The 25,064-nt window shown below is 48.4% G+C and overlaps 1 long non-coding RNA gene across 1 annotated transcript in view; it reads left to right on the forward strand.

Annotated features, from left to right (window-relative positions):
* LOC143788549 (uncharacterized) overlaps window positions 1–25,064 on the forward strand; it is a 144,467-nt gene that overhangs the window by 95,077 nt on the left and 24,326 nt on the right. The window lies entirely within an intron of this gene.

Genomic DNA, 25,064 nt, shown 5'->3' on the forward strand with positions numbered 1-25,064 from the left:
TGTGTCCAAGGTCTCTTTGGGACAGGCAAGGGCAAGAGCAACCCGCTGGCACGAGAGCAGCAAGGCTTAGCTCGGGCACAAGTACCACAGGACTGCACAAATGACCGCACATCCCTTGACAAGGAAGGCCACCAAAAGGACCTGGCCACCAGATCTCTGGTGCCAAAAATTCCCGGGTGCCCTGCCAACACCGAGGAATGAACCTCGGAAATGACTCTGCTGGTCCATCTAGCAGGCACAAACAATCTGTCAGGTGGACAAGAGTCAGGCCTACCAGCCTGAAATCTCTGCAACACACGTCGCAGATCTGGAGAAATAGCAGACACGATAACTCCTTCCTTAAGAATACCCACAGGTTCAGCGACTCCAGGAGCATCAGGCACAAAGCTCCTAGACAGAGCATCGGCCTTCACATTCTTAGAACCTGGTAAATACGAGACCACAAAGTCAAAACGGGAGAAAAACAATGACCAGCGGGCCTGTCTAGGATTCAGGCGTTTAGCAGACTCGAGATACATCAGATTTTTGTGATCAGTCAAGACCACCACACGATGCTTAGCACCCTCGAGCCAATAACGCCACTCCTCAAATGCCCACTTCATGGCCAACAACTCCCGATTGCCCACGTCATAATTTCGCTCTGCCGGCGAAAACTTCCTAGAGAAAAAGGCACAAGTCCTCATAGTAGAGCAACCAGGGCCTCTCTGCGACAAAACGGCCCCTGCCCCAATCTCCGAAGCATCCACCTCAACCTGAAAGGGAAGTGAGACGTCAGGCTGGCACAAAACAGGCGCCGAAGTAAACCGGCGTTTCAACTCCTGGAAAGCCTCCACGGCAGCAGGAGCCCAGTTAGCTACATCAGAGCCTTTCTTGGTCATATCCGTCAGCGGTTTAACAACGCTAGAGAAATTTGCGATAAAACGACGGTAGAAGTTAGCAAAACCCAAGAACTTCTGAAGACTCTTAACTGACGAGGGTTGAGTCCAATCATGAATAGCTCGGACCTTGACTGGATCCATCTCCACAGCAGAAGGGGAAAAAATGAACCCCAAAAAGGGAACCTTCTGTACACCAAAGAGACACTTTGAGCCTTTTACAAACAAAGAATTTTCACGCAGAATCTCAAAAACCTGACCTGCTCCACATGCGAGTCCCAATCATCAGAAAAAAACAGAATATCATCCAGATAAACAATCAAAAATTTATCCAGATACTCCCGGAAAATGTCATGCATGAAGGACTGAAAAACTGAAGGGGCATTAGAGAGCCCAAATGGCATCACCAAGTACTCAAAATGACCTTCGGGCGTATTGAATGCGGTTTTCCATTCATCGCCCTGCCTAATGCGCACAAGGTTGTACGCACCACGATGGTCTATCTTGGTGAACCACTTGGCACCTCTAATCCGGGCAAACAAATCTGACAACAGCGGCAAAGGATACTGAAATTTGACAGTGATCTTATTTAAAAGCCGATAGTCAATACAAGGCCTCAAAGATCCGTCCTTTTTGGCCACAAAAAAGAATCCCGCACCAAGAGGGGAAGAAGAAGGACGGATATGCCCCTTCTCAAGAGACTCTTTGATATATGAACGCATCGCGGTATGTTCAGGTACCGACAGATTAAACAGTCTCCCCTTAGGAAACTTACTGCCAGGAATCAAATCTATTGCACAGTCACATTCCCTATGAGGAGGCAGTACACTGGACTTAGACTCGCTGAAGACATCCTGATAATCAGACAAATACGCCGGAACTTCCGAAGGCGTAGAAGAAGCAAAAGACAAGGGCAGGGAATCTCCATGAATTCCATGGCAGCCCCAACTTGACACTGACATAGCCTTCCAGTCCAAGACTGGATTATGGGTCTGTAACCATGGCAAACCCAAAACAACCAAATCATGCATTTTATGCAGAACAAGAAAACGTATTACCTCCCGATGTTCGGGAGTCATGCACATGGTAACCTGTGTCCAAAACTGCGGTTTATTTTTTGCCAATGGCGTAGAATCAATACCCCTAAGAGGGATAGGATTTTCCAATGGCTCAAGAACAAATCCGCAGCGCTTGGCAAATGACAGATCCATAAGGCTCAGGGCAGCACCTGAGTCCACAAATGCCATGACAGGATACGATGACAGTGAGCAAATCAAAGTTACAGATAGAATAAACTTAGGTTGTAAATTACCAATGGCGACCGGACTAACAACCTTAGTAAGACGTTTAGAGCATGCTGAGATAACATGTGTAGAATCACCACAGTAGTAACACAAGCCATTCTGGCGTCTATGAATTTTCCGCTCATTTCTAGTCAGGATTCTATCACATTGCATTAAATCAGGTGCCTGTTCAGACAACACCATGAGGGAATTTGCGGTCTTGCGCTCCCGCAACCGCTGGTCGATTTGAATAGCCAGGGCCATAGAATCATTCAGACCTGTGGGAATGGGAAAACCCACCATCACATTCTTAATGGCTTCAGAAAGGCCATTTCTAAAATTTGCAGCCAATGCACACTCGTTCCACTGGGTCAGCACGGACCATTTCCGAAATTTTTGGCAATACACTTCAGCCTCGTCCTGGCCCTGAGACATCGCCAGCAAGGCTTTTTCTGCCTGAATCTCAAGATTGGGTTCCTCATAAAGCAAACCGAGCGCCAGAAAAAACGCATCAATGTCAGCCAATGCCGGATCTCCTGGCGCCAGCGAGAAAGCCCAATCCTGAGGGTCGCCCCGTAAAAAAGAAATAACAATTTTTACTTGCTGAGCGGAGTCTCCAGATGAACAGGGTTTCAGGGACAAAAACAATTTACAATTATTCCTGAAATTTCTAAATTTAAATCGGTCTCCGGAAAACGGTTCAGGAATCGGTATCTTAGGTTCTGACACAGGATTTCTGATAACATACTCTTGTATGCCCTGCACACGAGCAGCAAGCTGATCCACACTTGTAATCAAGGTCTGGACATTCATGTCTGCAGCAAACACAAGCCACTCAGAGGTAAAGGGGAAAAGAAAAAAAAATGAGAGAGAGAAAAAAAAACTCAGAACTTTCTTTCTTATAATCCCGCTTCTGCAATGCATTTAACATTTAATACTGGCCTGGCAAACTGTTATGACCCCAATGGCAAGGGTCTCAGAGGAACAAGTAAGTCTGCGACGTACAAAAATCCAGCTCATAGGGCAGTGGTAACTGGGTTGACCATATAACTACTCCTAACGCCAACACTAGAAGTAGCCGGGGAACATGCCTACGTTGGTCGCTAGATGTCTCGCGCCAGCCGGAGGACTAACTACCCCTAGAAGAGGAAAACAAAGACCTCTCTTGCCTCCAGAGAATAGACCCCAAAAGTCGGATACAAGCCCCCCACAAATAATAACGGTGAGGTAAGAGGAAATGACAAACACAGAGATGAACTAGGTTTAGCAAAGAGAGGCCCACTTACTAATAGCAGAATGTAGTAAGATAACTTATATGGTCAACAAAAACCCTAACAAAATTCCACACTGGAGATACAAGAACCCCCGAACCGTCTAACGGCCCGGGGGGAGAACTCCAGCCTCCCTAGAGCTTCCAGCAAGGTAGGATACAGATTATGTACAAGCTGGACAAAAAATGCAAACAAAAACAAATAGCAAAAAGCAAGAAAGCAGACTTAGCTTAATTTAGCAGGAACCAGGATCAGTAGACAAGAGCACAACAGATTAGCTCTGATTACAACGTTGCCAGGCATTGAACTGAAGGTCCAGGGAGCTTATATAGCAACACCCCTGACCTAACGACCCAGGTGAGCATAAAAGGGATGAATGACATACCCAGAGTCAAATCACTAGTAACCACTAGAGGGAGCCAAAAGGTAAATTCACAACAGCACGGCACCAAGGGGGTAGGAATGACGGCTGTGCTGCGTCACATTACAAAGGAAAGTCCCACCTCCGTGACGGTTTTACGGTATCAGTGGACACATTTTATAAGTGTTAAGTCCTGCGTTTGCAAGGAGCTAAACAAAAATAGCTACCTTTTCCTTGTGCAGCATTACTGCTGCACAAGGTGGCTCTTTCAGTAACAAACGCCTGGGGGGGGACAAGTTCCCTTAAATTTCAGTTGTTGTGTCAGCGTGGCGGTCGCAGGACATATTGCCGACTACACAGCAGGGGATCAGCTGACGTTACTGACACCCAATAACACTGGGTCGTATGTTTTGACTGTGCAGACGGCACTTCTGAGCCTCAACTGGCGTTGTTGGAGCCCAGGAATTACAGTTCAGGTGGTAGAAAGATGAACACAACAGGAGACCTGGATACTGTAGACAGTCACCCAATTATTTAATCAGGAAGAGGAGTGGCAAATTCCTGCGAGATCCAGGCCTGGTTCATTTTCAGGAAAGTAAGCCGGTCAACGTTATCGGAGGATAGTCGCATGCGACGGTCTGTTAGTACACCACCTGCAGCACTAAAGACGCGTTCCAATGATACACTAGCCGCAGGGCAAGCCAGCACCTCCAATGCATACTGGCTTAGCTCTGGCCATGTATCCAGCTTAGAAACCCAAAACTTGAAAGGGGAAGAGCCGTCTGGGAGTACAGTAAGAGGGCAAGACATGTAGTGTGTCACCATCTGACGGAACCTGTTGTGAATTTGGATTCTGGGCTCCCCCGGTGGCTACTGGTGGAATTGAACTTGTGTCATCATCTTCCCTGTTCACCTGTTCTCATCAGATCTGGGTGTCGCTATATAACCTGGCTTCTCTGTTAGTTGCTTGCCGGTCAACAATGTTATCAGAAGCCTCTCTGTGCTTGTTCCTGCTCCCAGACATCAACTAGATAAGTTGGACTTTTGTCCATGTTTGTTTTTGTTTTTTGGTTCCAGTTCACAGCTGCAGTTTCGTTACTGTGTCTGGAAAGCTCTTGTTGATCAGGAATTGCCACTCTGGTATTATGAGTTAATGCCAGAGTTCTAAAGTAATTTCTGGATGGTGTTTTGTTAGGGTTTTCTGCTGACCATGAAAGTGTTCTTTCTGTCTTCTGCTATCTAGAAAGCGGACCTCAAATTTGCTAAAACTATTTTCCTGCTGCGTTTGTTATTTCTTCTAAAATCACCGCCAATATATGTGGGGGGCCTCTGTCTCCTTTTTGGGTATTTCTCTAGAGGTGAGCCAGGTCTTATATTTCCCTCTGCTAGCATTATTTAGTTCTCCGGCCGGCGCTGGGCATATAGGGATAAAAAGTAGGACATGCTACCTGGCTACTTCTAGTTGTGCGGTAGGTTTAGTTCATGGTCAGTACAGTTCCCATCTTCCAAGAGCTTGTTCATATGTAGGCTTATGCAATGTTCTCTGGCCATGGAGATCATGACAGTTTGACCGGCCCACTAAAGGGTTAAAATCCTTGGCTGAGAAAGGAGAGAAATAAGAAGTCTGCTGAGAGTTTTTTTTTTTTTTTTTTGTGCTCTTAATTGGATCACTTGCCAGTCTGTCTATGCTGCAGTCTTTCTTTTTTTTCTCTCTCCTTCTAATCTTTGAATGGCTCTGTGTTCACCTGTTTATAATGGATCTTCAGAGTGTAACTGCAGGTTTGAATAATCTCACCACGAAAGTACAAAATTTGCAAGATTTTATTGTTCATGCTCCGGTATCTGAGCCGAGAATTCCTTTGCCGGAATTTTTCTCGGGGAATAGATCTGGTTTTCAGAATTTTAGAAATAATTGCAAGTTATTTTTGTCCCTGAAATCTCGTTCTGCCGGAGACCCTGCACAGCAGGTTGGGATTGTGATTTCCTTGCTCCGCGGCGACCCTCAAGACTGGGCTTTTTCATTGGCACCAGGGGATCCTGCGTTGCGCAATGTGGATGCGTTTTTTCTGGCCTTGGGGTTGCTTTATGAGGAGCCTCATTTGGAACTTCAGGCAGAAAAAACTTTGATGTCCCTATCTCAGGGGCAAGATGAAGCTGAAATTTACTGCCAAAGATTCCGTAAATGGTCTGTGCTTACTCAGTGGAATGAGTGTGCCCTGGCGGCTACTTTCAGAGAGGGTCTCTCTGATGCCATTAAGGATGTTATGGTGGGGTTTCCTGTGCCTGCGGGTCTGAATGAGTCCATGACAATGGCTATTCAGATCGATAGACGTTTGCGGGAGCGCAAACCAGTGCACCATCTGGCGGTGTCCACTGAGAAGACGCCAGACAGTATGCAGTGTGATAGAATTCTGTCCAGAAGCGAGCGGCAGAATTTTAGACGGAAAAATGGGTTGTGTTTCTATTGTGGGGATTCTACTCATGTTATATCAGCATGCTCTAAGCGTACTAAAAAGCTTGATAAATCTGTTTCCATTGGCACTTTACAGTCTAAATTTATTTTGTCTGTGACCCTGATTTGCTCTTTGTCATCTATTACCACGGACGCCTATATCGACTCTGGCGCCGCTTTGAGTCTTATGGATTGGTCCTTTGCCAATCGTTGTGGGTATGATTTAGAGCCTTTGGAGACTCTTATTCCTCTGAAGGGGATTGACTCCACCCCATTGGCTAATAATAAACCACAATACTGGACACAAGTAACTATGCGTATTAATCCAGATCACCAGGAGATTATTCGTTTTCTGGTGCTGTATAATCTACATGATGATTTGGTGCTAGGATTGCCATGGCTGCAGTCTCACAACCCAGTCCTTGACTGGAGAGCTATGTCTGTGTTGAGCTGGGGATGTAAGGGGACTCATGGGGACGTACCTTTGGTTTCCATTTCATCATCTATTCCCTCTGAAATCCCTGAGTTCCTGTCTGATTATCGTGACGTCTTTGAAGAACCCAAGCTGGGTTCACTACCTCCGCACCGCGAGTGCGATTGTGCTATAGATTTAATCCCGGGTAGTAAATACCCAAAGGGTCGTTTATTTAACCTGTCTGTGCCTGAACATGCTGCTATGCGTGAATATATAAAGGAGTCCTTGGAAAAGGGACATATTCGTCCATCGTCATCTCCCTTAGGAGCCGGTTTTTTCTTTGTGTCAAAAAAGGACGGATCTTTGAGACCATGTATTGATTATCGGCTTTTGAATAAAATCACGGTTAAATATCAATACCCATTGCCGTTGCTGACTGATTTGTTTGCTCGCATAAAGGGGGCCAAGTGGTTCTCTAAGATTGATCTCCGTGGGGCGTATAATTTGGTGCGGATCAGGCAGGGGGATGAGTGGAAAACCGCATTTAATACGCCCGAGGGCCACTTTGAGTATTTGGTGATGCCTTTTGGTCTTTCTAATGCCCCTTCAGTCTTCCAGTCCTTTATGCATGATATTTTCCGCGAGTATTTGGATAAATTTATGATAGTGTATCTGGATGACATTCTGATTTTTTCGGATGACTGGGACTCTCATGTCCAGCAAGTCAGGAGGGTTTTTCAGGTTTTGCGGTCTAATTCTTTGTGTGTGAAGGGTTCTAAGTGCGTTTTTGGGGTTCAGAGAATTTCCTTTTTGGGATATATTTTTTCTCTCTCTTCCATTGAGATGGATCCTGTCAAGGTTCAAGCTATTTGTGATTGGACGCAGCCCTCTTCTCTTAAAAGTCTTCAGAAATTTTTGGGCTTTGCCAACTTTTATCGTCGATTTATTGCTGGTTTTTCGGATGTCGTTAAGCCATTGACCGATTTGACTAGACAGGGTGCTGATGTTGCTAATTGGTCCCCTGATGCTGTGGAGGCCTTTCAGGAGCTTAAGCGCCGTTTTTCTTCTGCCCCTGTGTTGCGTCAGCCTGATGTGGCTCTTCCTTTTCAGGTGGAGGTCGACGCTTCTGAGATCGGAGCTGGGGCAGTGTTGTCGCAGAAAAGTTCTGACTGCTCCGTGATGAGGCCTTGTGCCTTCTTTTCCCGTAAATTTTCGCCCGCTGAGCGGAATTATGATGTTGGGAATCGGGAGCTTTTGGCCATGAAGTGGGCGTTTGAGGAGTGGCGCCATTGGCTTGAGGGGGCCAGACATCAGGTGGTGGTATTGACTGACCACAAAAATTTGATTTATCTTGAGACCGCCAGGCGCCTGAATCCTAGACAGGCGCGCTGGTCATTATTTTTTTCTCGGTTTAATTTTGTGGTGTCATACCTACCGGGTTCTAAGAATGTTAAGGCGGATGCCCTTTCTAGGAGTTTTGAGCCTGACTCACCCGGCAACTCTGAGCCCACAGGTATCCTTAAGGATGGAGTTATTTTGTCAGCCGTTTCTCCAGACCTGCGGCGGGCCTTGCAGGAGTTTCAGGCGGATAGACCGGATCGTTGTCCGCCTGATAGACTGTTTGTTCCTGATGATTGGACCAGCAGAGTCATCTCTGAGGTGCATTCTTCTGCATTGGCAGGTCATCCTGGAATTTTTGGTACCAGGGATTTGGTGGCAAGATCCTTCTGGTGGCCTTCCCTGTCACGAGATGTGCGAGGCTTTGTGCAGTCTTGTGACGTTTGTGCTCGGGCCAAGTCTTGTTGTTCTCGGGCTAGTGGATTATTGTTGCCCTTGCCTATTCCTAAGAGGCCTTGGACGCACATCTCGATGGATTTTATTTCAGATCTGCCTGTTTCCCAGAAGATGTCTGTCATCTGGGTGGTGTGTGACCGTTTTTCTAAGATGGTCCATTTGGTTCCCCTGCCCAAATTGCCTTCTTCTTCCGAGTTGGTTCCCCTGTTTTTTCAAAATGTTGTTCGTTTGCATGGTATTCCTGAGAATATCGTTTCTGACAGAGGAACCCAATTTGTGTCTAGATTTTGGCGGGCATTCTGTGCTAGGATGGGCATAGATTTGTCTTTTTCGTCTGCTTTTCACCCTCAGACTAATGGTCAGACCGAGCGGACTAATCAGACCCTGGAGACATATCTGAGGTGTTTTGTGTCTGCTGACCAGGATGATTGGGTTGCTTTTTTGCCATTGGCGGAGTTCGCCCTCAATAATCGGGCCAGCTCTGCCACTTTGGTGTCCCCGTTTTTCTGTAATTCGGGGTTCCATCCTCGATTTTCCTCCGGTCAGGTGGAATCCTCGGATTGTCCTGGAGTGGATGCTGTGGTGGAGAGATTGCATCATATCTGGGGGCAGGTGATGGACAATTTGAAGTTGTCCCAGGAGAAGACTCAGCTTTTTGCCAACCGTCACCGTCGTGTTGGTCCTCGGCTTTGTGTTGGAGATTTGGTGTGGTTGTCTTCTCGTTTTGTCCCTATGAGGGTCTCTTCTCCTAAGTTTAAGCCTCGGTTCATCGGTCCGTATAAAATATTGGAGATTCTTAACCCTGTTTCCTTCCGTTTAGACCTCCCTGCATCCTTTTCTATTCATAACGTTTTTCATCGGTCGTTATTGCGCAGGTATGAGGCACCGGTTGTGCCTTCCGTTGAGCCTCCTGCTCCGGTGTTGGTTGAGGGTGAGTTGGAGTACGTTGTGGAGAAAATCCTAGACTCCCGTGTTTCCAGACGGAGACTCCAGTATCTGGTCAAGTGGAAGGGATACGGCCAGGAGGATAATTCTTGGGTCACTGCATCTGATGTTCATGCCTCCGATCTGGTGCGTGCCTTTCATAGGGCCCATCCTGATTGCCCTGGTGGTTCTGGTGAGGGTTCGGTGCCCCCTCCTTGAGGGGGGGGTACTGTTGTGAATTTGGATTCTGGGCTCCCCCGGTGGCTACTGGTGGAATTGAACTTGTGTCATCATCTTCCCTGTTCACCTGTTCTCATCAGATCTGGGTGTCGCTATATAACCTGGCTTCTCTGTTAGTTGCTTGCCGGTCAACAATGTTATCAGAAGCCTCTCTGTGCTTGTTCCTGCTCCCAGACATCAACTAGATAAGTTGGACTTTTGTCCATGTTTGTTTTTGTTTTTTGGTTCCAGTTCACAGCTGCAGTTTCGTTACTGTGTCTGGAAAGCTCTTGTTGATCAGGAATTGCCACTCTGGTATTATGAGTTAATGCCAGAGTTCTAAAGTAATTTCTGGATGGTGTTTTGTTAGGGTTTTCTGCTGACCATGAAAGTGTTCTTTCTGTCTTCTGCTATCTAGAAAGCGGACCTCAAATTTGCTAAAACTATTTTCCTGCTGCGTTTGTTATTTCTTCTAAAATCACCGCCAATATATGTGGGGGGCCTCTGTCTCCTTTTTGGGTATTTCTCTAGAGGTGAGCCAGGTCTTATATTTCCCTCTGCTAGCATTATTTAGTTCTCCGGCCGGCGCTGGGCATATAGGGATAAAAAGTAGGACATGCTACCTGGCTACTTCTAGTTGTGCGGTAGGTTTAGTTCATGGTCAGTACAGTTCCCATCTTCCAAGAGCTTGTTCATATGTAGGCTTATGCAATGTTCTCTGGCCATGGAGATCATGACAGGAACCGTTGCCTCCTGCTGACTGGAGCCGCCTGTGATGGTGTAGACATTTGTGGCGGGCACACAAAACTGTGCCACAGTTGGGCCATACTGGTCTTGCCTTGGGCAGAGGCACTGCTTCTGCTCCCTCTTTGTGCAGAGCCTCCTCCACTGCCAGGACGCACTGAGCTGCTTTGTAAAGCAGTAGCAGCACTTCTCTCAGTTGGACTGGAGAAGATGATGGAATTCACCAGTGTGTCTTGGTACTCCCGCATTTTACGATCCCGGTTCAACGGTGTGATGAGGCTTTGTACGTTCTCCCGGTAGCGAGGATCGAGGAGGGTGTACACCCAATAATCAGCCATGTTGAGAATGTGGGCGATGAGCCGGTCGTTTCTCAGGCCCTGCAGCATGTAATCAACCATGTGCTGCAGACTGCCAACTGGCCAAGAAACGCTGTCCCCTGCTTGAGGCGTGAGCTCTGCCCGCTCTTCATCACCCCACCCTCGCTGTACACACTGACTACTGGACAATTGTGTAACTCCCTCCTCTGGACGGATGTCTTCCTCCTCCATTGACTCCTCCTCATCCTCCTCACAAAGTGTCCCCTGCCTACGCGTTTGTGAGGAACCACGTGGCGCTGACTGTCCAGAAGCTGATGGAAATGGTGAGTCCTCATCCTCCACCTCTTCCACAACATCATCCCTTAGCGCTTGCAGTGTTTGTTGAAGCAAGCTGATAAGGGGGACAGTCATGCTGACTAGTGCATCATCTGCACTCGCCATCTGCGTGGAATAATCGAAGGGACGCAAAACCTGGCAGACGTCCTTCATAGTGGCCCACTCTGTGGTTGTGAAGTCTGAACGGCGCGGAGTGCGACTTCTTTGCGCCTGATGCAGCTGGTACTCCATTACTGCTTGCTGCTGCTCACACAACCGCTCCAACATATGTAACGTGGAATTCCACCTGGTAGGTAGGTCACATATGACGCGATGTTCCGGAAGGCGGAATCGGCGCTGCAGAGCTGCAATGCGCGATCTTGCCGTGCTGGAACGCCGCAAGTGAGCACACTCTAGGCGGACCTTGTACAGCAGTGCATCAAGATCCGGATAGTCCCACAAAAAACTCTGTACGACCAAGTTGAGCACATGTGCCAGACATGGGATGTGAGTGAGGTTGCCGAGGCCCAGAGCTGCCACCAGATTTCGGCCATTGTCACACACTACCATGCCTGGCTGGAGATTCGCTGGCACAAACCACACATCGCTCTCCTGCTTGATGGCATTCCCAAGCTCCTGCGCTGTGTGGCTTCGATTCCCCAAAGAAATTAATTTCAAGACGGCCTGTTGACATTTGGCCACGGCTGTGCTCATGTCGGTCGTAACAGGTAAACGTTCACGGGTCCATGTGGAGGTGGACTGTGACGGCTCCTGCAGCGATGTTTCTGAGGAACTTGTGTATGTGTGCTGCGCATGAAGGACTGTTCCCTGCTGAAACTGGATGATGATGAGTCACCGGTGCCCGCAGCAGGCACAGAATCCCCACGTCCTCTCCCTGCTCCGCGCCCACGCCCACTTGCCTTACTCCCTGCCTTCTTCAGCTCCTAACAGGTATAAGAAACACTAATTTTCTAAAGTGTGGACTAGACTTTAATATGAGCTAATGTGGCCTACACAACTGTAAAGTGGTGTTTGGTGAACTTTATTAGTTATATATTTTTTGGGGGCTGAACTGACTACAGTGCGAGCTGCACTCACACGGAGACCGTGCAGACAGCCGTAAACGGTGCTGCAAGGCCCAAAAAAACCTCCTCTACGTTATCCTATGTAGTGTTTTTCCACAATTTAGCTGGATACGGGTGGAAAGCCACTAATAGGAATTATTTGAGAAAATGTGAAGCGGGCTGCACTATTTGCTAAAAAGGACATTGTATTTTACGCTATGAGGCAGTGACGCACCCTGAGCTGGATACAACCGGCTGTGGCTGCACACAGACTACAGGGCAAGCTGCACTCACACGCAGACCGTGCAGACAGCCGTAAACGGCGCTGCAAGGCCCAAAAAACCTCCTCTACGTTATCTTATGTAGTGTTTTTCCACAATTTAGCTGGATACGGGTGGAAAGCCACTAATAGGAATTATTTGAAAAAATGTGCAGCGGGCTGCACTATTTGCAAAAAAGGACAATGTATTTTACGCTATGAGGCAGTGACGCACCCTGAGCTGGATACAACCGGCTGTGGCTGCACACAGACTACAGGGCGAGCTGCACTCACACGCAGACCGTGCAGACAGCCGTAAACGGCGCTGCAAGGCCCAAAAAACCTCCTCTACGTTATCCTATGTAGTGTTTTTCCACAATTTAGCTGGATACGGGTGGAAAGCCACTAATAGGAATTATTTGAAAAAATGTGCAGCGGGCTGCACTATTTGCAAAAAAGGACAATGTATTTTACGCTATGAGGCAGTGACGCACCCTGAGCTGGATACAACCGGCTGTGGCTGCACACAGACTACAGGGCGAGCTGCACTCACACGCAGACCATGCAGACAGCCGTAAACGGCGCTGCAAGGCCCAAAAAACCTCCTCTACGTTATCCTATGTAGTGTTTTTCCACAATTTAGCTGGATATGGGTGGAAAGCCACTAATAGGAATTATTTGAAAAAATGTGCAGCGGGCTGCACTATTTGCAAAAAAGGACAATGTATTTTACGCTATGAGGCAGTGACGCACCCTGAGCTGGATACAACCGGCTATGGCTGCGCACAGACTACAGGGCAAGCTGCACTCACACGCAGACCGTGCAGACAGCCGTAAACGGCGCTGCAAGGCCCAAAAAACCTCCTCTACGTTATCCTATGTAGTGTTTTTCCACAATTTAGCTGGATACGGGTGGAAAGCCACTAATAGGAACGATTTGAAAAAATGTGCAGCGGGCTGCACTATTTGCAAAAAAGGACAATGGAATGGATAGAACAGTATGAGACAGTGAACCACCCTGAGCTGAATACAACCGGCTATGGCTGCACACAGACTAGAGAGTGGGCTGCACTCAACACACACACACAGAGACCTTACAGATCGCTGTGAAAACAGCGCTGCAAGGCAAAAGCAAGGTGAACACACAGCGGTTGCTAAATTAGCCTGGGAAAAGCACAAAGAAGCAAATCGCTATCTCAACTGGCCCTCAGTCAGAACACAGCGTCCTATGCCTAACTGAATTGACAGCAGAGTGAGCCAGAAAGGGCGGCAGCGTTTTTTATAGTGCATCATGACATCATTTCAGCAGCCAATCACAGCCTTTCCAGTAGATACATGCCCACCATGCTGAACAGGATGTGCCCACACTTGTAATCATTCCTCATTGGCTGAATTTGTGCTGTTTGAATTATGGGAACTTCCGATTCCGGTATCCGATATGCGGTAAGTATCGGATCTTGGTATCGGAATTCCGATACCGCAAGTATCGGCCGATACCCGATACTTGCGGTATCGGAATGCTCAACACTATTGAGGACTCTTTCCAACAGGCTATTGCGTAAGGTTAAAAGAGCAGCTGCAAAAATGCCTTGTCATAGCAGCAGACAAGTTTTTGAAGCTGCTGGTGCCTCCAACGTCCCCAGAACAAGATGCAGGGTCCTTCAGAGGTTTGCAGCTGTGCGTAAGCCATCCTGTCGACCACCTCTATCCACTGCAACAAGCAGAAACGGCTCCAGTGGGCCAAACGATACATGAAGACTGACTTCCAAACTGTTTTGTTCACCGATGAGTGCCGTGCAACGCTCGATGGTCCAGATGGATGGAGTGGAGGATGGCTGGTTGATGGACACCCCATGAAAACACGGCTAAGGCGCCAACAAGGAGGAGGTGGAGTAATGTTTTGGGCTGGAATCATGGGGAGAGAGATTGTCGGCCCCTTTATGATCCCTGAAGGGGTAAAGATGAACTTCATAATCTATGTGGAGTTTCTAAAAGAACACTTCCTGCCATGGTTCTAGAGGAAGAACCGTGCTTTCCGCAGCAAGATCATTTTCATGCATGATAATGCACCGTCTCATGCTGCAAAAAACACATCTGCATCTCTGGCTGCTATGGGCATAAAAGAGGACAAACTTATGGTGTGGCCTCCATCTTCCCCTGACCTCAACCCCATTGAGAACCTCTGGAGCATCATCAAAAGGAGTGTCTATGATGGCGGGAGGCAGTTCACATCTAAGCAACAGCTCTGGGAGGGTATTCTGTCCACATGCAAAACAATTGAAGCAGAAACCATCCAAAAACTGACAAATTCAATGGACGAGAGAGTTCAGAAGCTTCTTTCGAACAAGCGGTCCTATGTGCAAATGTAACATCACCTAGAATAAAGTTTTCACTTGAAAACTGTTTGATTTCATTTTGTAATAAGCTGATAATGCTTATAACTTCACAAGTGACCATTTTTTTGTTCAAAATAAAAAAAAAAGGTTGAAAACTCTGCTGTGCATAATAATTTGGAACATGCATTTTGAGTGTTTATTTTTTTTTAAAAGATACTGTTTTTTCCAAAAACATTGCAATTATACTAGAATAGTAGATGACTGGAAAATAACAATGACTGCAATTCAGATAGGTAATTTAGAAAAAATATGAGGAAATATTATTTGCATAATAATTTGGAACACAGTGTATATCTACTATATAATTGTCTAAGGGTCACTTCCGTCTTTCTGTCTGTCTGTAACGGAAATCCCAAGTCGCTGATTGGTCGCTGCAAAACAGCCACGACCAATCAGCGACGGGCACAGTCCGGCGACAAAATGGCCGCTCCTTACTCCCCGCACTCAGTGCCCGCTCCATACTCCCCTCCAGTCAGCGCTCACACAGGGTTAATGGCAGCGTTAACGGACCGCGTTATGCCGCGGTGTAACGCACTCCGTTAACCCTGCTATTAACCCTGTGTGACCAACTTTTTACTATTGATGCTGCCTATGCAGCATCAATAGTAAAAAGATCTAATGTTAAAAATAATTAAAACAATAAAAAATAGTTATATACTCACCGTCCGTCGGCCCCTCGGATCCAGAACAGGCCTTTCCCGCTCCTCGCGACGCTCCGGTGACCGCTCCATGCATTGCGATCTCGCGAGATGATGACGTAGCGGTCTCGCGAGACCGCTACGTCATCATCTCGCGAGACCGCAATGCACTCTTGGGACCGGAGTGCGCGAGGAGCATCGGTAAACGCTTCGCCTGGATCCGGGGGCCAACCTTCCGTGAGTATACTGTATAACTATTTTTTATTTTAATTATTTTTTTAACAGGGATATGTCCACATTGCTATATACTACGTGGGCTGTGCAATATACTACGTTGCTGTGCTATATACTACGTGGCTGTGCAATATACTACGTGTCTGTGCAATATACTATGTGGCTGTGCTATATACTACGTGGGCTGTGCTATATACTACGTGGGCTGTGCAATATACTACGTGGGCTGTGCAATATACTACGTGGGCTGTGCAATATACTGCGTGGCTGTGCTATATACTACGTGGCTGTGCTATATACTACGTGGGCTGTGCTATATACTATGTGGGCTGTGCTATATACTACGTGGGCTGTGCTATATACTACGTGGGCTGTGCAATATACTAAGTGGCTGTGCTATATACTACATGGGCTGTGCAATATACTACGTGGGCTGTGCTATATACGTGGGCTGTGCTATATACTACGTGGGCTGTGCAATATACTACGTGGCTGTGCTATATATTATGTGGGCTGTGCTATATACTACGTGGCTGTGCAATATACTACGTGGCTGTGCAATATACTACGTGGGCTGTGCTATATACATGGCTGTGTTATACACTACATGGGTTGTTATATACTACGTGGGCTGTGCTATATACTACGTGGGCTGTGCTATATACTACGTGGGCTGTGTTATACACTACGTGGGCTGTTATACACTACGTGGGCTGTGTTATATGTTATGTCAGCTGTTATAAACTACGTGGCTGTGTTATATGCTATGTGGGCTGTTATACACTCCGTGGGCTGTGCTATATACTACGTGGGCTGTGTTACATACTGCGTGTGTTATACACTACGTGGGCTGTTATATACTACGTGAGCTGTGTTATATGTTACATCGGCTGTTATAAACTACGTGGCTGTGTTATATGCTATGTGGGCTGTTATACAGTCCGTGGGCATGTGCTATATACTCCATGGGCTGTGTTATATACTACGTGGCTGTGCTATATACTCCGTGGGCTGTGCTATATACTCCGTTGGCTGTGCTATATACTACGTGGCTGTGCAATATACTACGTGGCTGTGCTATGTACTATGTGGCTGTGCTATTTACTACGTGGGCTGTTATATACTACGTGGCTGTGCTATATACTACATGGCTGTGCAATATACTACGTGGCTGTGCTATTTACTACGTGGGCTGTTATATACTACGTGGCCGGCCACGAACAATCAGCGACAGGTGCAGTCCGGCCGCGAATTGGCGCGGGATTTGAACCACGCTTTGCTAATTGGTCGTGGTTGGCCGAATCCTGTGTATTCAATGTATTATTCTAAAATCTTCATAAATAAACTACATACAGATTCTAGAATACCCGATGCGTTAGAATCGGGCCACCATCTAGTATATATATATATATATATATATATATATATATATATATATATATATATATATATATATATATATATATATATATCCGTCTGAGTGCGCCCTCAGCGATAGCGCACCTCACATGCAGTAGTCCTGCTCTGGGCACATGACTACATAGAGGAGCCTGTAATAAGGGCAGGGGGGATTCTGGAGGATGTTACACAGCCGGGATGCTCGCTCCTGTGTTGTCAGGTGCAGGGAGAGCTGTCAGCTTCCTCCCTCCGCGTCCCGCACACATAGGAGCGGCAGGTACAGCTGTGCCCTGGCTGTGCGGAGGCCGCGGGACTGCCCGGCTCTACAAGGGGCTCCGATGTCTGCTCGCCGGGTCCCGCTGCGGATTCCCCCTGCTCTCTGCTCCGCCGTACCCCGGAACCTGAGTTATGTGACAGCGGGGAGACCGGGAAGAGACGGCAGCACCGGGGACTACCCTGCCGGGGAGCAGACAAACCAGAGTCCGCGGCCTGACCCACAAAGTGAGGCCTCAGTGTCAGCTGCCGTCCTGCACATAGTGGAGGCCCATGAGGCCGCCTGTCAAGTAAGACCCGGGCAGTAGTGGGTGATGAGGGCATGGTGCCCACCTGGGTGTTGCTGGGAGTGGTGGGGGCACAGTGCCCACCCTGGTAACGCTGGTAGTGGGGAGGGCACGGTGCCCACCTGGGTGTTGCTGGGAGTGATGAGGGCACGGTGCCCACCCGGGTGTTGCTGGGAGTGGTGGGGGCATGGTGCCCACCCTGGTGACACTGGTAGTGGGGAGGGCACGGTGCCCACCCTGGTGACGCTGGTAGTGGGGAGGGCACAGTGCCCACCTGGGTGTTGCTGAGAGTGGTGAAGGCATGGTGCCCACCCTGGTGACGCTAGTAGTGGAGAGGGCACGGTGCCCACCTGGGTGTTGCTGGGAGTGGTGGAGGCACGGTGCCCACCCTGGTGACACTGGTAGTGGGGAGGGCACGGTGCCCACCCGGGTGTTGCGGGAAGTGGTGGAGGCACGGTGCCCACCCTGGTGATGCTGGTAGTGGGGAGGGCACGGTGCCCACCTGGGTGTTGCTGGGAGTGGTGGAGGCATGGTTCCCACCCTGGTGACACTGGTAGTGGGGAGGGCACGGTGCCCACCCGGGTGTTGCTGGGAGTGATGAGGGCACGGTGCCCACCCGGGTGTAGCTAGGAGTGGTGGGGGCATGGTGCCCACCCTGGTGACCCTGCTAGTGGGGAGGGCACAGCGCTCACCCGGGTATTACTGGGAGTGGTGGGGGCACGGTGCCCACCCTGGTGACGCTGGTAGTGGGGAGGGTACGGTGCCCACCCTGGTGACGCTGGTAGTGGGGAGGGCACGTGCCCACCTGGGTGTTGCTGGGAGTGATGAGGGCACAGTGCCCACCCAGGTGTTGCTGGGAGTGATGAGGGCACGGTGCCCACCCGGGTGTTGCCGGGAGTGGTGGGGGCATGGTGCCCACCCTGGTGACGCTGGTAGTGGGGAGGGCACAGCGCTCACCCGGGTATTACTGGGAGTGGTGGGGGCACGGTGCCCACCCTGGTGACACTGGTAGTGGGGAGGGCACGGTGCCCACCCTGGTGATGCTGGTAGTGGGGAGGGCACGGTGCCCACCTGGGTGTTGCTGAGAGTGGTGAAGGCATGGTGCCCACCCTGGTGACGCTAGTAGTGGAGAGGGCACGGTGCCCACTTGGGTGTTGCTGGGAGTGGTGGAGGCACGGTGCCCACCCTGGTGACGCTGGTAGTGGGGAGGGCACGGTGCCCACCTGGGTGTTGCTGAAAGTGGTGAAGGCATGGTGCCCACCCTGGTGACGCTAGTAGTGGAGAGGGCACGGTGCCCACCTGGGTGTTGCTGGGAGTGGTGGAGGCATGGTTCCCACCCTGGTGACGCTGGTAGTGGGGAGGGCACGGTGCCCACCCTGGTGATGCTGGTAGTGGGGAGGGCACGGTGCCCACCTGGGTGTTGCTGAGAGTGGTGAAGGCATGGTGCCCACCCTGGTGACGCTAGTAGTGGAGAGGGCACGGTGCCCACTTGGGTGTTGCTGGGAGTGGTGGAGGCACGGTGCCCACCCTGGTGACGCTGGTAGTGGGGAGGGCACGGTGCCCACCTGGGTGTTGCTGAGAGTGGTGAAGGCATGGTGCCCACCCTGGTGACGCTAGTAGTGGAGAGGGCACGGTGCCCACCTGGGTGTTGCTGGGAGTGGTGGAGGCATGGTTCCCACCCTGGTGACGCTGGTAGTGGGGAGGGCACGGTGCCCACTCGGGTGTTGCTGGGAGTGGTAAGGGTACGTGCCCACCCGGGTGGGACATACTAAAAAGAATGAAGAAAAGGAATAAATAAAAAGAATGAACATTATTACTTACACTGTGTTCCAAATTATTATGCAAATTGGATTTCAGTGTCGTAAAGATTTGTTTTGTTTTTCAAATAAACTCATGGATGGTATTGTGTCTCAGGGCTTAATGGATCACTGAAATCAATCTGAAACACGTGATAATTAGTTTTCCAGGTGATTCTAATTAAAGGAAAACTACTTAAAAATGATGTTCCACATTATTAAGCAGGTCAAAGGTTTCAAGCAATATCGGAAATAAAAAGGATCTCTCTTCCTGAAAAGCATCAAATAGTGCAATGCCTTGGTCAAGGGATGAAAACAATAGATATTTCCCGAAAACTTAAGCGTGATCATCATACTGTGAAGAGATTTGTGGCTGAATCTGAGCACAGACGTGTTTGTGCTGATAAAGGCAGAATGAGGAAGGTTTTTGCCAGTCAAGTTAATCGGATTAAGAGAGCAGCTGTTAAAAAGCCATTACAAACCAGCAAACAGATATTTGAAGCTGCTGGTGCCTCTGGAGTCCCTCAAACTTCAAGGTGTAGGATCCTTCAAAGGCTTGCTGTGGTGCATAAACCTACTATTCGGCCACCCCTAAACAGTGTTCACAAGCAGAAATACCGTAGTTGCAGTGGGCCCAGACATACATGAAGACTAATTTTCAAACAGTCTTGTTTACTGATGAGTGTCGAGCAACTGTGGATGGTCCAGATGGATGGAGTAGTGGATGGCCACCATGTCCCAACAAGGCTGCAACGTCAGCAAGGAGTGGAGGAGTCATGTTTTGGGCCGGAATCATGGGGAAACCGCTAATAGGGCCCTTTAAGGTTTCTAAAGGTGTGAAATTGACCTCTGCAAAGTACATAAAGTTTCTGACTGACAACTTTCTTCCATGGTATAAAAAGGAGAAACGTGCCTTCAGGAGCAAAATCTTCTTCATGCATGACAACGCACCATCTGAAGCTGCAAAGAAAACCTCTGAGTCATTGGCTGCTATGGGCATAAAAGGAGATAAACTCATGGTGTGGCCACCATCTTCCCCTGACCTCAACCCTATAGAGAACCTTCGGAGTATCATCAAGCAAAAGATCTATGAGGGTGGGAGGCAGTTCACACCAAAACAGCAGCTCTGGGAGGCTATTCTGACTTCATGCAAAGAAATACAAGCAGAAACTCTCCAAAAATTCACAAGTTTAATGGATCCAAGAATTGTGAAGGTGATATCAAAGAAGGGGTCCCATGTTAACATGTAACTTGGCCTGTTAGGATGTTTTGGAGTTAAATAGCTTTTTTGTTCAGTGAATGTGACCTCCTAATGCTGCAAATTCCACAAATGAGCATTTTCAGTTCTTTAAAACATATCAAATGTTTATAAATTCTACTGTGCATAATAATTTGGAACAGTGCATTTTAAGTTTTTATTCATTTTGGAGATTATACTGTTATCATTGGGATGTTTCTCAATGAAATTCAATGTATAATCTAACGGGTGATGACTTTTATTAGACTGACTGTCATTTGCCCCGACCTTTTAGGAAAATCTGAGAAAAATGTAATTTGCATAATAATTTGGAACATAGTGTATAGCTCCAAAGAGATGGAGAGGTGTTATAGATTTCTTATGCATTGTGGATATGAAATGAACATGAATTATATGTAGACAATTAGGAAATCAACACATTCCCCATATAAACAGATGTATATTATATTCTCTGAGCTTTATAGGTGGGGAATGAATATGAAATATATGTAGCTAATAAAGGATAATGCACGATCACATTTAAAGGGAACCTGTCACCCCCCTCAGGCGTTTGTAACTAAAAGGGCCACCTTGTGCAGCACTAATGCTGCATTCTGACAAGGTGGCTCTTTTAGTTATGCTCCCTGCACACGCTGAAATAAACGTTTATAAAATGTGCCCCCTCATACCGTGAAACTGTCCGGGAGGCGGGACTTTCCTTTCTTATCACACGCAGCATAGCTGTCACTCCGGGCCTGTGCGCGCCGGGCGCCGCCTTCTCTTGCAGCATTATCGACCCTGGCGCCTGCGCTGTAAGTACGAAGGGCAGTGCAACTGCGCATGCCCGAAAAAAAACTTAATGCGCAGGCTCCGGGGACGATAATGCAGCAAGAGGAGGCGGCCGGTGCGCACAGGCCCGGAGTGACGGCTGTGCTGCGTCTTATAAGGAAGGAAAGACCCGCCTCCTGGACAGTTTCACGGTATGAGGGGCACATTTTATAAACGTTTATTTCAGCGTGTGCAGGCATAACTAAAAGAGCCACCTTGTCAGAATGCAGCATTAGTACTGCACAAGGTGGCTCTTTTAGATACAAACACCTGAGGGGGGTGACAGGTTCCCTTTAAGTGCCCCAATATGGAATGGAGACAGGGAAAGATAATATGGATACCACCCCCATTATAGTGACCATATATCAGGGACGGACATAATGGGAATCATAGTGACGACACATCAGGGCAACCATAGATAACATGTATATTGCCTCCATTATAGTGACCCCCACATCAGGGACAGCCAGAGATAACAGGATAGTACCCCCATTATAGGGAGCCCACACATCAAGGACAGCCACACACATGACAGGGATAGCGCCCCCATTATAGTGACCCCCACATCAGGGACAGCCACACATAACAGGGGTAGCGCCCCCATTATAGTGACCCCCACATCAGGGACAGCCACACACATAACAGGGATAGCTCCCCCGCATCAGGGACAACCACACACATAACAGGGATAGTCCCCATCATAGTGGCCCCACATCAGCAACAGCCACACACATAACAGGGATAGCGCCCCCATGATAGTGACCCCCCACATCAGGGACAGCCACACACATAACAGGGATAGCACCCCCATCATAGTGACCCCACATCAGGGACAGCCACACATAACCGGGATAGCACCCCCATCATAGTGACCCCACATCAGGGACAGCCACACACATGACAGGGATAGCGCCCCCATCATTGTGACCCCACATCAGGGACAGCCACACACATAGCAGGGATAGTCCCCATCATAGTGGCCCCACATCAGCGACAGCCACACACATGACAGGGATAGCGCCCAATCATAGTGACCCCCACATCAGGGACAGCCACACACATAACAGGGATAGCACCCCCATCATAGTGACCCCCACATCAGGGACAGCCACACACAAAACAGGGACAGGGCCCCCATCATAGTGACCCCCACATCAGGGACAACCACACACATAACCGGGATAGCAGACCCATCATAGTGACCCTCACATCAGGGACAGCCACACACAAAACAGGGATAGGGCCCCCATCACAGTGACCCCACATCAGGGACAGCCACACAAATAACAGGGATAGCATCCCCATCATAGTGACCCCATATCAGGGACAGCCACACACATAACAGGGATAGCGTCCCCATCATAGTGACCCCCCACATCAGGGACAGCCACACACATAACAGGGATAGAACCCCCATCATAGTGACCCCCACATCAGGGACAGCCACACACATAACAGGGATAGTGCCCCCATCATAGTGACCCCAGATCAGGGACAGCCACACACATAGCAGGGATAGTGCCCCCATTATAGGGACCCCACACATCAAGAACAGCCACACACATAGCAGGGATAGTGCCCCCATTATAGGGACCCCACACATCAAGAACAGCCACACATAACAGGGATAGCACCCCATCATAGTGACCCCATATCAGCGACAGCCACACAACTAACAGGGATAGTGGCCTCATTATAAGGACCCCACACATCAAGAACAGCCACACACATAACAGGGATAGCGCCCCATCATAGTGACCACACATCAGCAACAGCCACACACATAACAGGGATAGTGCCCCCATTATAGGGACCCCACACATCAAGAACAGCCACACACATAACAGGGATAGCGCCTCCATCATAGTGACCACACATCAGGGACAGCCACACACATAACAGGGATAGTTCCCCCATTATAGGGACCTCACACATCAAGAACAGCCACACACATAACAGGGATAGCGCCTCCATCATAGTGACCCCCACATCAGGGACAGCCACACACATAACAGGGACAGTGCCCCCATTATAGGGACCTCACACATCAAGGACAGCCACACACATAGCAGGGATAGCGCCTCCATCATAGTGACCCCACATCAGGGACAGCCACACACATAGCAGGGATAGTGCCCCCATTATTGGGACCCCACACATCAAGAACAGCCACACACACATAACAGGGATAGTGCCCCATCATAGTGACCCCACATCAGCGACAGCCACACACATAATAGGGATAGCGCCCCCATCGTAGTGACCCCACATCAGGGACAGCCACACACATAGCCGGGATAGTGCCCCCATTATTGGGACACTCCACATCAAGAACAGCCACACAACTAACAGGGTTAGCGCCTCCATCATAGAGGAATTTGGTGAAGTTATTTTTTCTGATGAAGCCCCTTAATACTGTTTGGGACATCTGGAGCAGAGAAGGTGAGAGCTACCGTGAGTCCTGTGTGATGCCAACAGTAACGCATTCTGAGACCATACATGTGTGGGGGCTTTTCATACATGGAAGGGGGCTCACTCACAATGTTGCCTAAGAACACTGCCATAAATAAAGAATGGCATCTAAACATCCATATGGATCATTCGATTTTTACATTGCCATTATTGTCAAAGGGTTTTCCGGTCTTAAACTACAAGTCTGCAGCCATAACAACTTCACAAGATGCATGCCCACAATAAAATGTAATGCAATAAATATATGAATATTAATATTTAGGTGAAGGGCTAAATATGGATAATTCTGGGGTAATCGCACTTAAAGTACCACAAAACCACCGCAACCAACGATCAGAAAAGAACCCCAAAAGACTAAGTAGTTAATGAATGTAAAATTTTTTTTTTATTAATACACAGGATCAGGGTAGGAGACAAAGGAAGAAGCAAGGCAGATGTTAATCCACACATGTTGAGAAACGCTAGGGTGTATGTTGTACAGCTGGCTCAGAATATACAGAGGAATACAGTTAATCATTGTTTATAAAGTATATACACAATATGGACCTCTGAGAAGACAGCACAGGTAACTACATCATAAGATAATAATCAATTACAAAACCAATAGGTCGCAGATTACCTGAGAGATGTACAGATGAGAACCGCCGCAGCATACACCCGCCCCAACGCGCGTTTCGGCGTGATGGCCTTTTTCAAGCCTTTGTCTCCTACCCTGATCCTGTGTATTAATAAAAAAAAATTTTTACATTCATTAACTACTTAGTCTTTTGGGGTTCTTTTCTGATCGTTGGTTGCGGTGGTTTTGAAGTCTGCAGCCACTAGATGTGAGTGCAGACTTGTGAATCCTTACATTGCACACACTGCGCACTGTGAGGATTCTCCCGCTCCGGTAGCAGGCGGTTATGTGACCACAAGAATGTGATAGGCCTACTCTCGGCCAGAAGGAATATGGCTGGGAGTATATCAGCTGCTTGTGGTCACATGGCCACCAGCCCCGGCACCAGATAAACCTCACAGCGCACACTGTGGGTGTTGTGGATGGTTCACATACTGTAACTGCACACTTGTGGATTAAGACCGGACAGCCCTTTAACCTAGGAAACTGTGTTTGATCAGATACATTTTGAACTGTTGATGCATTAATACAGATGCCCCAAAGGAACTAAAAAAAACAAACACACAGATGGAATGTGGATCACAATATAGATGAAA

The sequence above is a fragment of the Ranitomeya variabilis genome, chromosome 8 (genome assembly GCF_051348905.1).
Source record: "Ranitomeya variabilis isolate aRanVar5 chromosome 8, aRanVar5.hap1, whole genome shotgun sequence".
NCBI lineage: Eukaryota > Metazoa > Chordata > Amphibia > Anura > Dendrobatidae > Ranitomeya > Ranitomeya variabilis.